General features: G+C 37.8%; 1 long non-coding RNA gene and 6 other non-coding genes across 9 annotated transcripts in view; all 7 read right to left on the reverse strand.

Moving 5' to 3' along the window:
* Nucleotides 1–14142, reverse strand: part of LOC128219792 (uncharacterized) — a 51415-nt gene that overhangs the window by 17075 nt on the left and 20198 nt on the right. For all 3 annotated transcript variants that reach the window (XR_008258665.1, XR_008258663.1, XR_008258664.1), the window contains 5 exons: nt 12756–12917; nt 10037–10198; nt 7296–7457; nt 4555–4716; nt 1814–1975 (listed from right to left, as the gene is read on the reverse strand). This is a non-coding gene — a long non-coding RNA (uncharacterized LOC128219792). The remainder of the gene's footprint in view (nt 1–1813; nt 1976–4554; nt 4717–7295; nt 7458–10036; nt 10199–12755; nt 12918–14142) is intronic.
* Trnal-uaa (transfer RNA leucine (anticodon UAA)) lies at nt 131–214 on the reverse strand. Its single transcript has one exon. It is a non-coding gene; the product is annotated as a tRNA-Leu (tRNA).
* Nucleotides 2872–2955, reverse strand: Trnal-uaa (transfer RNA leucine (anticodon UAA)). Its single transcript has one exon. It is a non-coding gene; the product is annotated as a tRNA-Leu (tRNA).
* Trnal-uaa (transfer RNA leucine (anticodon UAA)) lies at nt 5613–5696 on the reverse strand. Its single transcript has one exon. It is a non-coding gene; the product is annotated as a tRNA-Leu (tRNA).
* Nucleotides 8354–8437, reverse strand: Trnal-uaa (transfer RNA leucine (anticodon UAA)). Its single transcript has one exon. It is a non-coding gene; the product is annotated as a tRNA-Leu (tRNA).
* Nucleotides 11095–11178, reverse strand: Trnal-uaa (transfer RNA leucine (anticodon UAA)). Its single transcript has one exon. It is a non-coding gene; the product is annotated as a tRNA-Leu (tRNA).
* Nucleotides 13814–13897, reverse strand: Trnal-uaa (transfer RNA leucine (anticodon UAA)). Its single transcript has one exon. It is a non-coding gene; the product is annotated as a tRNA-Leu (tRNA).

The raw sequence follows: 14142 nt of genomic DNA on the forward strand, positions 1-14142 counted from the left end.
TTTCACCAAATAAAATGTTTCGTGTTTGTTTAAATGTGTTTTTCTTTTTTCACTGACCGCCCCTAGCTTTGTAAATCATATCCCTTAGTGCTTGTGTCTGTTTGAGATAGCAAAGTAATAAAAAAAAAATCGTTACGGGAGGGATTCGAACCCCCGAAGGGCAAAGCCCCATTGGATTTTAAGTCCTACACCTTAACCACTCGGCCACCGTAACGTTAAGCTATGTTTAAATAATTAGCATATATAAATTTTACCATTGGTAGAGCATAACAATCCTTAACCTGTGTAAAGGGGAGCAAATCTTGCTAGTTCATTAATAAGAGTAGAACAATTTATACATTACAGTAATGGTTTATTTTTAGTATCAATGTTATTGACTTTATAATTCAATTCATCAAATAAATCACTTCTAAGGTACTTATTGTTCTTTTTTATGCACATGCAAGTTAAGGTACTATCTTAATTTCTTAAGTATATGGAAGTATTCTTAAGTATATGGAAGTACATTATAGTTAAATCTTTAACTATTTAGCTATTATCGTTCGGTAGTAGTTCCCAGGTTTTTTTTTTGGTGAATGGGACCCATTGGCGTTCACCCCTTTTAGAACTAAGTTCAGGCAGATGATAATTATGTTATAAAATAAATATTAAAAACTTGAATTGTGTTGTTTCAATAAAGAGAACTAAAAGTTATTAAATCTGTCTTTGACAGATAAATCTATTAGGGACAGTGAACTTGACCTTAGCCCCTCCCCCCTCAATAGCAATCCCAAGCTAGCTCTTCACATAAGCTACCTACACACCAAGTTTCATCAATATTTATCAATGCTAACTAAAGTTATTGAACAGAAACCAAAGTTTGACGCTTGCCCGCCCGCCCGTCTGCCCGCCCAACGACAACCTCATTCTAATAACCCGGTTTTCGTTGAAAACCTGGTTAATAACAAGATTTCTTTTAATCTTTGTTGGACAGGCAAGCCCCTGTAATGGTGATGTTCCTGGCTGTAAAAGGGCGAAACCCCCTTGCACAAATTCAAATGGGATCTTCCAAGAAGATCAGACACATGTAGCCATATTCCTACTCAAGTAAGACAAATCATGTGATGCAAAATTTCAGGCTAATGTATTAAAACAAATTAGGGTCATCTCAAGCTTTTGAATGTGTATAAATCGATAAAATAAGAAATTATAATGATGGTGATAGCCTCAAAAGTATGGAATACAAGTTCATTACATCTCGAACAAAGGTGCAGATAAACTAAATGTATTCCAATTTCAATACAAATGACACTTTAGCTATGAAATATATAAGTATGAGACTCAATTGCACTCTTCCTTAATACCAAGTAGGGTCAGGATATGTCAACCCTAACTTAAGTTATTCAGTTTCAACAATTTTTCTATTTCTAGTAACAGTGACCTTGAATCTAGGGACCCCAAACGCAATCCCATGAAAGGTCTCCATAAACTCTTCCTATAGACCAAGTTTAGTCAAGATATGTCATCCCTAACTAAAGTTATCCAGTTTCAACGGTTTTTCTATTTTTAGTAACAGTGATCTTGACCTTGACCCTAGGGACCCTAAACGCAATCCCATGAAAGGTACTCATAAACTCTTTCTATAGACCAAGTTTGGTCAAGATATGTCAACCCTTACTAAAGTTATTCAGTTTCATAGGAGAGTTTGACGCCGCCCGGCCGCCCGCCCGAACAACGACATTCGTCATTCTAATAACCAGGTTTCACTATGTGAAAGCCTGGTTAGTAACTCTGTTAAACGAGCTTAGTAGTTCTTTAAGGTAAATGCTAATACCTATTCCGTTTTTCAGCAACGCTCCTTGATTTGTACATAGTTAAAGGCGGTAAAGCCATGTATGCGGAGCTGAGAGGTAGTCCGGGTTCTGCAGCAGGTCATCCGTACGGGGAACTGGTATTTCTTGTGTCAACGTCTCCTCTGCCAGAATCCGGTAAGAAGCTGAATTCATGTAAACCAATCTTTATGCATTCAAAGTTATTCAATTGTACTTTAAGTTTGTATTTTTTGTGTCCGTCGACATATTTGGCACAAAATAAATGAGATGTTTCCCAAACATTATGCACCCCTGATCACAATGTTGCCAGGAATAGTTCGACAATTCAAAATCAATAGGGCCCATCTGCTGGTCACATCCAATCTCCACGCTAGGTTTGAGTATTGTACGGTTTTTACTCGCAAATCTTTTTCGCGCTCAAGGTCATTATGAACTTGACCTTTGGACTTAATGGCCCAATATCAATAGGGGTCATCTTCTGGTCAAACTCATTCTTCATGTCACGTTTAAGACCAGCCGCTGTCGAGTTATTACTTGGACAAGCTTTATGCGTTTTAAATTCACTATGACATTGACCTTTCATTAACTGCTCACGCCCAACCTCTAAGTCAAGTTAGAGGACCATACGTCCAGGCATTGTCGAGTTATCACTCAAACGGAAGCATTTTTGCAATCAATATCGCAGTGACCTTGACATTTAAACCGGTGACCTTAAAATCACCAGGGGCCATCTACTCGTAATGCCCAAATTCCAAGAGAACAATTGGTTATGCCATTTTCGAGTTATCACTCGGACAAGCTTGGTCTACCCCCCAATCGACATATCGACCGTCATGTGCAAAGCAATATATCCCTCTTCTTCATAGAGGTGGCGGCATAATTATTTTTTAGGGACTAAAACGCTTATAACTTTGCTTCTACTAGGAATTTTTTCACCAAATAAAATGTTTCGTGTTTGTTTAAATGTGTTTTTCTTTTTTCACTGACCGCCCCTAGCTTTGTAAATCATATCCCTTAGTGCTTGTGTCTGTTTGAGATAGCAAAGTAATAAAAAAAAAATCGTTACGGGAGGGATTCGAACCCCCGAAGGGCAAAGCCCCATTGGATTTTAAGTCCTACACCTTAACCACTCGGCCACCGTAACGTTAAGCTATGTTTAAATAATTAGCATATATAAATTTTACCATTGGTAGAGCATAACAATCCTTAACCTGTGTAAAGGGGAGCAAATCTTGCTAGTTCATTAATAAGAGTAGAACAATTTATACATTACAGTAATGGTTTATTTTTAGTATCAATGTTATTGACTTTATAATTCAATTCATCAAATAAATCACTTCTAAGGTACTTATTGTTCTTTTTTATGCACATGCAAGTTAAGGTACTATCTTAATTTCTTAAGTATATGGAAGTATTCTTAAGTATATGGAAGTACATTATAGTTAAATCTTTAACTATTTAGCTATTATCGTTCGGTAGTAGTTCCCAGGTTTTTTTTTTGGTGAATGGGACCCATTGGCGTTCACCCCTTTTAGAACTAAGTTCAGGCAGATGATAATTATGTTATAAAATAAATATTAAAAACTTGAATTGTGTTGTTTCAATAAAGAGAACTAAAAGTTATTAAATCTGTCTTTGACAGATAAATCTATTAGGGACAGTGAACTTGACCTTAGCCCCTCCCCCCTCAATAGCAATCCCAAGCTAGCTCTTCACATAAGCTACCTACACACCAAGTTTCATCAATATTTATCAATGCTAACTAAAGTTATTGAACAGAAACCAAAGTTTGACGCTTGCCCGCCCGCCCGTCTGCCCGCCCAACGACAACCTCATTCTAATAACCCGGTTTTCGTTGAAAACCTGGTTAATAACAAGATTTCTTTTAATCTTTGTTGGACAGGCAAGCCCCTGTAATGGTGATGTTCCTGGCTGTAAAAGGGCGAAACCCCCTTGCACAAATTCAAATGGGATCTTCCAAGAAGATCAGACACATGTAGCCATATTCCTACTCAAGTAAGACAAATCATGTGATGCAAAATTTCAGGCTAATGTATTAAAACAAATTAGGGTCATCTCAAGCTTTTGAATGTGTATAAATCGATAAAATAAGAAATTATAATGATGGTGATAGCCTCAAAAGTATGGAATACAAGTTCATTACATCTCGAACAAAGGTGCAGATAAACTAAATGTATTCCAATTTCAATACAAATGACACTTTAGCTATGAAATATATAAGTATGAGACTCAATTGCACTCTTCCTTAATACCAAGTAGGGTCAGGATATGTCAACCCTAACTTAAGTTATTCAGTTTCAACAATTTTTCTATTTCTAGTAACAGTGACCTTGAATCTAGGGACCCCAAACGCAATCCCATGAAAGGTCTCCATAAACTCTTCCTATAGACCAAGTTTAGTCAAGATATGTCATCCCTAACTAAAGTTATCCAGTTTCAACGGTTTTTCTATTTTTAGTAACAGTGATCTTGACCTTGACCCTAGGGACCCTAAACGCAATCCCATGAAAGGTACTCATAAACTCTTTCTATAGACCAAGTTTGGTCAAGATATGTCAACCCTTACTAAAGTTATTCAGTTTCATAGGAGAGTTTGACGCCGCCCGGCCGCCCGCCCGAACAACGACATTCGTCATTCTAATAACCAGGTTTCACTATGTGAAAGCCTGGTTAGTAACTCTGTTAAACGAGCTTAGTAGTTCTTTAAGGTAAATGCTAATACCTATTCCGTTTTTCAGCAACGCTCCTTGATTTGTACATAGTTAAAGGCGGTAAAGCCATGTATGCGGAGCTGAGAGGTAGTCCGGGTTCTGCAGCAGGTCATCCGTACGGGGAACTGGTATTTCTTGTGTCAACGTCTCCTCTGCCAGAATCCGGTAAGAAGCTGAATTCATGTAAACCAATCTTTATGCATTCAAAGTTATTCAATTGTACTTTAAGTTTGTATTTTTTGTGTCCGTCGACATATTTGGCACAAAATAAATGAGATGTTTCCCAAACATTATGCACCCCTGATCACAATGTTGCCAGGAATAGTTCGACAATTCAAAATCAATAGGGCCCATCTGCTGGTCACATCCAATCTCCACGCTAGGTTTGAGTATTGTACGGTTTTTACTCGCAAATCTTTTTCGCGCTCAAGGTCATTATGAACTTGACCTTTGGACTTAATGGCCCAATATCAATAGGGGTCATCTTCTGGTCAAACTCATTCTTCATGTCACGTTTAAGACCAGCCGCTGTCGAGTTATTACTTGGACAAGCTTTATGCGTTTTAAATTCACTATGACATTGACCTTTCATTAACTGCTCACGCCCAACCTCTAAGTCAAGTTAGAGGACCATACGTCCAGGCATTGTCGAGTTATCACTCAAACGGAAGCATTTTTGCAATCAATATCGCAGTGACCTTGACATTTAAACCGGTGACCTTAAAATCACCAGGGGCCATCTACTCGTAATGCCCAAATTCCAAGAGAACAATTGGTTATGCCATTTTCGAGTTATCACTCGGACAAGCTTGGTCTACCCCCCAATCGACATATCGACCGTCATGTGCAAAGCAATATATCCCTCTTCTTCATAGAGGTGGCGGCATAATTATTTTTTAGGGACTAAAACGCTTATAACTTTGCTTCTACTAGGAATTTTTTCACCAAATAAAATGTTTCGTGTTTGTTTAAATGTGTTTTTCTTTTTTCACTGACCGCCCCTAGCTTTGTAAATCATATCCCTTAGTGCTTGTGTCTGTTTGAGATAGCAAAGTAATAAAAAAAAAATCGTTACGGGAGGGATTCGAACCCCCGAAGGGCAAAGCCCCATTGGATTTTAAGTCCTACACCTTAACCACTCGGCCACCGTAACGTTAAGCTATGTTTAAATAATTAGCATATATAAATTTTACCATTGGTAGAGCATAACAATCCTTAACCTGTGTAAAGGGGAGCAAATCTTGCTAGTTCATTAATAAGAGTAGAACAATTTATACATTACAGTAATGGTTTATTTTTAGTATCAATGTTATTGACTTTATAATTCAATTCATCAAATAAATCACTTCTAAGGTACTTATTGTTCTTTTTTATGCACATGCAAGTTAAGGTACTATCTTAATTTCTTAAGTATATGGAAGTATTCTTAAGTATATGGAAGTACATTATAGTTAAATCTTTAACTATTTAGCTATTATCGTTCGGTAGTAGTTCCCAGGTTTTTTTTTTGGTGAATGGGACCCATTGGCGTTCACCCCTTTTAGAACTAAGTTCAGGCAGATGATAATTATGTTATAAAATAAATATTAAAAACTTGAATTGTGTTGTTTCAATAAAGAGAACTAAAAGTTATTAAATCTGTCTTTGACAGATAAATCTATTAGGGACAGTGAACTCGACCTTAGCCCCTCCCCCCTCAATAGCAATCCCAAGCTAGCTCTTCACATAAGCTACCTACACACCAAGTTTCATCAATATTTATCAATGCTAACTAAAGTTATTGAACAGAAACCAAAGTTTGACGCTTGCCCGCCCGCCCGTCTGCCCGCCCAACGACAACCTCATTCTAATAACCCGGTTTTCGTTGAAAACCTGGTTAATAACAAGATTTCTTTTAATCTTTGTTGGACAGGCAAGCCTCTGTAATGGTGATGTTCCTGGCTGTAAAAGGGCGAAACCCCCTTGCACAAATTCAAATGGGATCTTCCAAGAAGATCAGACACATGTAGCCATATTCCTACTCAAGTAAGACAAATCATGTGATGCAAAATTTCAGGCTAATGTATTAAAACAAATTAGGGTCATCTCAAGCTTTTGAATGTGTATAAATCGATAAAATAAGAAATTATAATGATGGTGATAGCCTCAAAAGTATGGAATACAAGTTCATTACATCTCGAACAAAGGTGCAGATAAACTAAATGTATTCCAATTTCAATACAAATGACACTTTAGCTATGAAATATATAAGTATGAGACTCAATTGCACTCTTCCTTAATACCAAGTAGGGTCAGGATATGTCAACCCTAACTTAAGTTATTCAGTTTCAACAATTTTTCTATTTCTAGTAACAGTGACCTTGAATCTAGGGACCCCAAACGCAATCCCATGAAAGGTCTCCATAAACTCTTCCTATAGACCAAGTTTAGTCAAGATATGTCATCCCTAACTAAAGTTATCCAGTTTCAACGGTTTTTCTATTTTTAGTAACAGTGATCTTGACCTTGACCCTAGGGACCCTAAACGCAATCCCATGAAAGGTACTCATAAACTCTTTCTATAGACCAAGTTTGGTCAAGATATGTCAACCCTTACTAAAGTTATTCAGTTTCATAGGAGAGTTTGACGCCGCCCGGCCGCCCGCCCGAACAACGACATTCGTCATTCTAATAACCAGGTTTCACTATGTGAAAGCCTGGTTAGTAACTCTGTTAAACGAGCTTAGTAGTTCTTTAAGGTAAATGCTAATACCTATTCCGTTTTTCAGCAACGCTCCTTGATTTGTACATAGTTAAAGGCGGTAAAGCCATGTATGCGGAGCTGAGAGGTAGTCCGGGTTCTGCAGCAGGTCATCCGTACGGGGAACTGGTATTTCTTGTGTCAACGTCTCCTCTGCCAGAATCCGGTAAGAAGCTGAATTCATGTAAACCAATCTTTATGCATTCAAAGTTATTCAATTGTACTTTAAGTTTGTATTTTTTGTGTCCGTCGACATATTTGGCACAAAATAAATGAGATGTTTCCCAAACATTATGCACCCCTGATCACAATGTTGCCAGGAATAGTTCGACAATTCAAAATCAATAGGGCCCATCTGCTGGTCACATCCAATCTCCACGCTAGGTTTGAGTATTGTACGGTTTTTACTCGCAAATCTTTTTCGCGCTCAAGGTCATTATGAACTTGACCTTTGGACTTAATGGCCCAATATCAATAGGGGTCATCTTCTGGTCAAACTCATTCTTCATGTCACGTTTAAGACCAGCCGCTGTCGAGTTATTACTTGGACAAGCTTTATGCGTTTTAAATTCACTATGACATTGACCTTTCATTAACTGCTCACGCCCAACCTCTAAGTCAAGTTAGAGGACCATACGTCCAGGCATTGTCGAGTTATCACTCAAACGGAAGCATTTTTGCAATCAATATCGCAGTGACCTTGACATTTAAACCGGTGACCTTAAAATCACCAGGGGCCATCTACTCGTAATGCCCAAATTCCAAGAGAACAATTGGTTATGCCATTTTCGAGTTATCACTCGGACAAGCTTGGTCTACCCCCCAATCGACATATCGACCGTCATGTGCAAAGCAATATATCCCTCTTCTTCATAGAGGTGGCGGCATAATTATTTTTTAGGGACTAAAACGCTTATAACTTTGCTTCTACTAGGAATTTTTTCACCAAATAAAATGTTTCGTGTTTGTTTAAATGTGTTTTTCTTTTTTCACTGACCGCCCCTAGCTTTGTAAATCATATCCCTTAGTGCTTGTGTCTGTTTGAGATAGCAAAGTAATAAAAAAAAAATCGTTACGGGAGGGATTCGAACCCCCGAAGGGCAAAGCCCCATTGGATTTTAAGTCCTACACCTTAACCACTCGGCCACCGTAACGTTAAGCTATGTTTAAATAATTAGCATATATAAATTTTACCATTGGTAGAGCATAACAATCCTTAACCTGTGTAAAGGGGAGCAAATCTTGCTAGTTCATTAATAAGAGTAGAACAATTTATACATTACAGTAATGGTTTATTTTTAGTATCAATGTTATTGACTTTATAATTCAATTCATCAAATAAATCACTTCTAAGGTACTTATTGTTCTTTTTTATGCACATGCAAGTTAAGGTACTATCTTAATTTCTTAAGTATATGGAAGTATTCTTAAGTATATGGAAGTACATTATAGTTAAATCTTTAACTATTTAGCTATTATCGTTCGGTAGTAGTTCCCAGGTTTTTTTTTTGGTGAATGGGACCCATTGGCGTTCACCCCTTTTAGAACTAAGTTCAGGCAGATGATAATTATGTTATAAAATAAATATTAAAAACTTGAATTGTGTTGTTTCAATAAAGAGAACTAAAAGTTATTAAATCTGTCTTTGACAGATAAATCTATTAGGGACAGTGAACTTGACCTTAGCCCCTCCCCCTCAATAGCAATCCCAAGCTAGCTCTTCACATAAGCTACCTACACACCAAGTTTCATCAATATTTATCAATGCTAACTAAAGTTATTGAACAGAAACCAAAGTTTGACGCTTGCCCGCCCGCCCGTCTGCCCGCCCAACGACAACCTCATTCTAATAACCCGGTTTTCGTTGAAAACCTGGTTAATAACAAGATTTCTTTTAATCTTTGTTGGACAGGCAAGCCTCTGTAATGGTGATGTTCCTGGCTGTAAAAGGGCGAAACCCCCTTGCACAAATTCAAATGGGATCTTCCAAGAAGATCAGACACATGTAGCCATATTCCTACTCAAGTAAGACAAATCATGTGATGCAAAATTTCAGGCTAATGTATTAAAACAAATTAGGGTCATCTCAAGCTTTTGAATGTGTATAAATCGATAAAATAAGAAATTATAATGATGGTGATAGCCTCAAAAGTATGGAATACAAGTTCATTACATCTCGAACAAAGGTGCAGATAAACTAAATGTATTCCAATTTCAATACAAATGACACTTTAGCTATGAAATATATAAGTATGAGACTCAATTGCACTCTTCCTTAATACCAAGTAGGGTCAGGATATGTCAACCCTAACTTAAGTTATTCAGTTTCAACAATTTTTTCTATTTCTAGTAACAGTGACCTTGAATCTAGGGACCCCAAACGCAATCCCATGAAAGGTCTCCATAAACTCTTCCTATAGACCAAGTTTAGTCAAGATATGTCATCCCTAACTAAAGTTATCCAGTTTCAACGGTTTTTCTATTTTTAGTAACAGTGATCTTGACCTTGACCCTAGGGACCCTAAACGCAATCCCATGAAAGGTACTCATAAACTCTTTCTATAGACCAAGTTTGGTCAAGATATGTCAACCCTTACTAAAGTTATTCAGTTTCATAGGTGAGTTTGACGCCGCCCGGCCGCCCGCCCGAACAACGACATTCGTCATTCTAATAACCAGGTTTCACTATGTGAAAGCCTGGTTAGTAACTCTGTTAAACGAGCTTAGTAGTTCTTTAATGTAAATGCTAATACCTATTCCGTTTTTCAGCAACGCTCCTTGATTTGTACATAGTTAAAGGCAGTAAAGCCATGTATGCGGAGCTGAGAGGTAGTCCGGGTTCTGCAGCAGGTCATCCGTACGGGGAACTGGTATTTCTTGTGTCAACGTCTCCTCTGCCAGAATCCGGTAAGAAGCTGAATTCATGTAAACCAATCTTTATGCATTCAAAGTTATTCAATTGTACTTTAAGTTTGTATTTTTTGTGTCCGTCGACATATTTGGCACAAAATAAATGAGATGTTTCCCAAACATTATGCACCCCTGATCACAATGTTGCCAGGAATAGTTCGACAATTCAAAATCAATAGGGCCCATCTGCTGGTCACATCCAATCTCCACGCTAGGTTTGAGTATTGTACGGTTTTTACTCGCAAATCTTTTTCGCGCTCAAGGTCATTATGAACTTGACCTTTGGACTTAATGGTCCAATATCAATAGGGGTCATCTTCTGGTCAAACTCATTCTTCATGTCACGTTTAAGACCAGCCGCTGTCGAGTTATTACTTGGACAAGCTTTATGCGTTTTAAATTCACTATGACATTGACCTTTCATTAACTGCTCACGCCCAACCTCTAAGTCAAGTTAGAGGACCATACGTCCAGGCATTGTCGAGTTATCACTCAAACGGAAGCATTTTTGCAATCAATATCGCAGTGACCTTGACATTTAAACCGGTGACCTTAAAATCACCAGGGGCCATCTACTCGTAATGCTCAAATTCCAAGAGAACAATTGGTTATGCCATTTTCGAGTTATCACTCGGACAAGCTTGGTCTACCCCCCAATCGACATATCGACCGTCATGTGCAAAGCAATATATCCCTCTTCTTCATAGAGGTGGCGGCATAATTATTTTTTAGGGACTAAAACGCTTATAACTTTGCTTCTACTAGGAATTTTTTCACCAAATAAAATGTTTCGTGTTTGTTTAAATGTGTTTTTCTTTTTTCACTGACCGCCCCTAGCTTTGTAAATCATATCCCTTAGTGCTTGTGTCTGTTTGAGATAGCAAAGTAATAAAAAAAAAATCGTTACGGGAGGGATTCGAACCCCCGAAGGGCAAAGCCCCATTGGATTTTAAGTCCTACACCTTAACCACTCGGCCACCGTAACGTTAAGCTATGTTTAAATAATTAGCATATATAAATTTTACCATTGGTAGAGCATAACAATCCTTAACCTGTGTAAAGGGGAGCAAATCTTGCTAGTTCATTAATAAGAGCAGAACAATTTATACATTACAGTAATGGTTTATTTTTAGTATCAATGTTATTGACTTTATAATTCAATTCATCAAATAAATCACTTCTAAGGTAATTATTGTTCTTTTTTATGCACATGCAAGTTAAGGTACTATCTTAATTTCTTAAGTATATGGAAGTACATTATAGTTAAATCTTTAACTATTTAGCTATTATCGTTCGGTAGTAGTTCCCAGGTTTTTTTTGGTGAATGGGACCCATTGGCGTTCACCCCTTTTAGAACTAAGTTCAGGCAGATGATAATTATGTTATAAAATAAATATTAAAAACTTGGATTGTGTTGTTTCAATAAAGAGAACTAAAAGTTATTAAATCTGTCTTTGACAGATAAATCTATTAGGGACAGTGAACTTGACCTTAGCCCCTCCCCCCTCAATAGCAATCCCAAGCTAGCTCTTCACATAAGCTACCTACACACCAAGTTTCATCAATATTTATCAATGCTAACTAAAGTTATTGAACAGAAACCAAAGTTTGACGCTTGCCCGCCCGCCCGTCCGCCCGCCCAACGACAACCTCATTCTAATAACCCGGTTTTCGTTGAAAACCTGGTTAATAACAAGATTTCTTTCAATCTTTGCTGGACAGGCAAGCCTCTGTAATGGTGATGTTCCTGGCTGTAAAAGGGCCAAACCCCCTTGCACAAATTCAAATGGGATCTTCCAAGAAGATCAGACAGATGTAGCCATATTCCTACTCAAGTAAGACAAATCATGTGATGCAAAATTTCAGGCTAATGTATTAAAACAAATTAGGGTCATCTCAAGCTTTTGAATGTATATAAATCGATAAAATAAGAAATTATAATGATGGTGATAGCCTCAAAAGTATGGAATACAAGTTCATTACATCTCGAACAAAGGTGCAGATAAACTAAATGTATTCCAATTTCAATACAAATGACACTTTAGCTATGAAATATATAAGTATGAGACTCAATTGCACTCTTCCTTAATACCAAGTAGGGTCAGGATATGTCAACCCTAACTTAAGTTATTCAGTTTCAACAATTTTTCTATTTCTAGTAACAGTGACCTTGAATCTAGGGACCCCAAACGCAATCCCATGAAAGGTCTCCATAAACTCTTCCTATAGACCAAGTTTAGTCAAGATATGTCATCCCTAACTAAAGTTATCCAGTTTCAACGGTTTTTCTATTTTTAGTAACAGTGATCTTGACCTTGACCCTAGGGACCCTAAACGCAATCCCATGAAAGGTACTCATAAACTCTTTCTATAGACCAAGTTTGGTCAAGATATGTCAACCCTTACTAAAGTTATTCAGTTTCATAGGTGAGTTTGACGCCGCCCGGCCGCCCGCCCGAACAACGACATTCGTCATTCTAATAACCAGGTTTCACTATGTGAAAGCCTGGTTAATAACTCTGTTAAACGAGCTTAGTAGTTCTTTAAGGTAAATGCTAATACCTATTCCGTTTTTCAGCAACGCTCCTTGATTTGTACATAGTCAAAGGCAGTAAAGCCATGTATGCGGAGCTGAGAGGTAGTCCGGGTTCTGCAACAGGTCATCCGTACGGGGAACTGGTATTTCTTGTGTCAACGTCTCCTCTGCCAGAATCCGGTAAGAAGCTGAATTCATGTAAACCAATCTTTATGCATTCAAAGTTATTCAATTGTACTTTAAGTTTGTATTTTTTGTGTCCGTCGACATATTTGGCACAAAATAAATGAGATGTTTCCCAAACATTATGCACCCCTGATCACAATGTTGCCAGGAATAGTTCGACAATTCAAAATCAATAGGGCCCATCTGCTGGTCACACCCAATCTCCACGCTAGGTTTGAGTATTGTACGGTTTTTACTCGCAAATCTTTTTCGCGCTCAAGGTCATTATGAACTTGACCTTTGGACTTAATGGCCCAATATCAATAGGGGTCATCTTCTGGTCAAACTCATTCTTCATGTCACGTTTAAGACCAGCCGCTGTCGAGTTATTACTTGGACAAGCTTTATGCGTTTTAAATTCACTATGACATTGACCTTTCATTAACTGCTCACGCCCAACCTCTAAGTCAAGTTAGAGGACCATACGTCCAGGCATTGTCGAGTTATCACTCAAACGGAAGCATTTTTGCAATCAATATCGCAGTGACCTTGACATTTAAACCGGTGACCTTAAAATCACCAGGGGCCATCTACTCGTAATGCCCAAATTCCAAGAGAACAATTGGTTATGCCATTTTCGAGTTATCACTCGGACAAGCTTGGTCTACCCCCCAATCGACATATCGACCGTCATGTGCAAAGCAATATATCCCTCTTCTTCATAGAGGTGGCGGCATAATTATTTTTTAGGGACTAAAACGCTTATAACTTTGCTTCTACTAGGAATTTTTTCACCAAATAAAATGTTTCGTGTTTGTTTAAATGTGTTTTTCTTTTTTCACTGACCGCCCCTAGCTTTGTAAATCATATCCCTTAGTGCTTGTGTGATAGCTTTGAGATAGCAAATTAATAAAAAAATCGTTACGGGAGGGATTCGAACCCCCGAAGGGCAAAGCCCCATTGGATTTTAAGTCCTACACCTTAACCACTCGGCCACCGTAACGCTAAGCTATGTTTAAATAATTAGCATATATAAATTTTACCATTGGTATTGCATAACAATCCTTAACCTGTGTAAAAGGGAGCAAATCTTGCTTGTTCATTAATTAGAGCATAACAATTTATACATTACAGTAATGGATCACGTGGTGATCCATTTGGTTATATAATCAAATTCATTTCTCAACTATTAAATGTATATGAAACTTGGTAAGGTAATAAATTTTGGCGCTGCGAGCAATGTAACCG

Source organism: Mya arenaria, chromosome 15, assembly GCF_026914265.1.
Source record: "Mya arenaria isolate MELC-2E11 chromosome 15, ASM2691426v1".
Lineage (NCBI taxonomy): Eukaryota > Metazoa > Mollusca > Bivalvia > Myida > Myidae > Mya > Mya arenaria.